Here is a 2908-nt window from a genome sequence, read left to right as displayed (position 1 = left end):
TCACGGTTGCTGCAACAGAGCATCGCCGGCCGACGGAATCTTACAGATGCAGCAACGGAGCATCGTCTAACACCGAAACCTCAATGGTGCTGCAATGGAGTATCGCCGGCCGATGGAACCGCACAGATGGTGCAACGGAGCATCGTCTGACACCGAATCCTCACGGGTGCTACAATGGAGCATCGCCGCCCGACGGAATCTCATGGATGTTGCAACGGAGCCGTCGGACGTCGGAATCTCACGGGTGTTGCAGCGGAGCATCGCCGCCGACGGAACCTCATGGGTGCTGCAACGGAGCATCGTCGGCTGATGGAACCTCACGGATGCTGCAACGGAGCTTCGTCGGACGCCAGAACCTCGCGGTTGCTACAACAAAGCATCGCCGGCCGCCGAAACCTCATGGATGCTGCAACGGATCGTCACCAGTGTTGTTATGGAGCATTGTTGGGCCGTCGTCGCATCGTCGGTGCTATAATAGAGCATCGCTGATGCTTCAATGGATGGTCGCAGGCTCGCAGTAGCTTCGTTGCCGCAACCCGGTGTTGCAACCGTGGTCGGTGCGTGGCGAGCTCGTGAGTGTTTTTCTGTGCGATGACTAGCGACGGTTCATGGTGCAGGCTGAAGCTGGTGCTGCATGTCGTCCAAATGTGGTTCATCGCGTCGGAAGTGTGGATTATGTGTTGCACTCGTGTACATGCCTGATGGATGACTGGAGTAGCTGCGGGAGATATATGGCGTACTAGATCGTTGATGGCGCGCGTTGCCGCGCCCGTCTATTTTGAATGTTATGAGAGCGTTAGAAATTTATGTACAAACATAGAGTTCATGTTAGTTTATACATATAATTTGTTAGTGCAAAGTGATAGTGTCTCGCATGAAGCTCATAATAGCTGGTCCACAGGCGTGCGAGTTGAATTTTTATTTTTTGTACAACGTAGAGTTGAATTATTGATTCGTTCGCACATTAAAACTATAGCTTCACATAAGCTTTTTTTTGGTCATTTTAAAAGAAACAAATGCTCCTATGGAGGACCAACCGGAGAGAACATATGTTTGGTTATCAATGTTCTATTGCTTAAAGCAACTTTATTTTTTTTCCTAATGGCTTTTTCACGTGTAATATTACATTTGACAAATCAGATTCAAGGTCCCTGAATCTTTATAGTGAAAATGTACATGTAACGAGTTATCAGATGAGTACATTTTCAAATCTCCCAAATACTTTGAGTGCATCACAGAAGGCAGGGCACATTCAAGGATTTGCGAAAAGTAGCATTAGAACAGTGCAAATAACTTCACACGGTGTCTTAATAATACTGGGAATATATGATCTGAAACAATACACTCATATTTAGGTAGAGAAAATGCTAAGTATTTGGGTAAATTACAGAATTTGTAGCCTTTGGGTGACACAAATATTGAAGGGTTTATATATTAATATTAGTGCACTCCAAGATGCTATAGTCTTCCTTCAAAACATCACAAATATCTAATTCATTGAGCCCGAAGCTTTGTTAAGAGTGCAATCCAAAAGGCCGTTGTCAATCTTGTTCCTGCAAAAAATCGATTTAAGAAGTAAGAAATCATGTGAAAACATGAACTTTATGTTGCACACTTTAGTATTTTTGGTTTAATAGCACACCACTTGCATCTACAAGGACTTTCAGTTCTCCAGTCCTGGTATTGTCGATGGAACTAATAAAAGTGCTTCGGCAAACTTGCCCTAAATCTAGCACTCTTGCTGGCCAACTCCTCCTCTAGCTCGTTGTCCCTCAGGTCGTAACTAAAATAGCCCCTACCCTGCCAAAAGGATGGTTGTTATGATGATCTTATGTGATGAACACATGTTACAGGTAATGCACTTCTTTATGCACAGAATCTGATCACGGACACAACGAAGAGCATTGAAACGAACAACAACGTTACCTGTCCAATGGTCTGCACTTATTTACTACTACCTCGGTTCCTAAATAATTGTCTTTCTAGAGATTTCAACAAGTGACTACATACGGAGTAAAATGAGTGAATCTACACTCTAAAATATGTCTACATACATCCGTATGTGGTAGTCCATTTGAAATTTCAAAAAGACAAATACTTAGGAACGGAGGGAGTATATGTCATGATGCCTTCCCTTATTAGAAAAAAAATGAGATACATACTGCACTTACTTAACTCTTCCAATAATTTGCTGACATCACAGCCCCCAGATCAAGTGTATCTTGCCTGAATGACCATCATAAGATTAGATTTCCCATACATCTACATCATACAAATGGAAATGAACAAAACTAAAACTTCTGCAAATAATGAGAATATCATGAATTCAGAGATGATAGCACAGTATACTGGGAGTTTTGTTTCCGATGGTGAAATCTTTATTGATGGGAACATAACACGGTTCACACAAATTTGATGCATATTTTTGTTACCCATTCGTGCATGGTATGGAAAATAGAAGAGGGATATCAGTTACTACTGTTTAGTAGTATGTGTAAAGACTAAAAAAAATCATTTTTGTTACCCATTCGTGCATGCTATGGAAAAAATAGAGGAATTTCTCCCCCATTTTATTAGTTGTTGATTCCATCAATGATAATGGATGAATACTCAATTCTGTAAGTTATAGAGACCTGCACATGAACATCCATCAAAGTATAGGCTGCATTTACATGGAAGGCAGAAAAACGTAAGCAAATTGTTAAGTAAGCTTGTCAAGAACCGATAAGTTTCAGTTTTAGGCATGGATATGAGGTATCTCGAATCAAAGTTCCTTCCACCTTGATTCAAATGATGTTCACACTTCACAATATTAATCCAGAAAGAAACTCCCCTTATTCTTGGAAAGATGCAAAGCCTGCATTGAAAATCCACACACAATACTTGCAAATATCCGCATGATTATTGG

The sequence above is a fragment of the Triticum dicoccoides genome, chromosome 2B (assembly GCF_002162155.2).
Source record: "Triticum dicoccoides isolate Atlit2015 ecotype Zavitan chromosome 2B, WEW_v2.0, whole genome shotgun sequence".
Classification (NCBI taxonomy): Eukaryota; Viridiplantae; Streptophyta; class Magnoliopsida; order Poales; family Poaceae; genus Triticum; species Triticum dicoccoides.
This window is presented reverse-complemented; position numbering follows the sequence as displayed.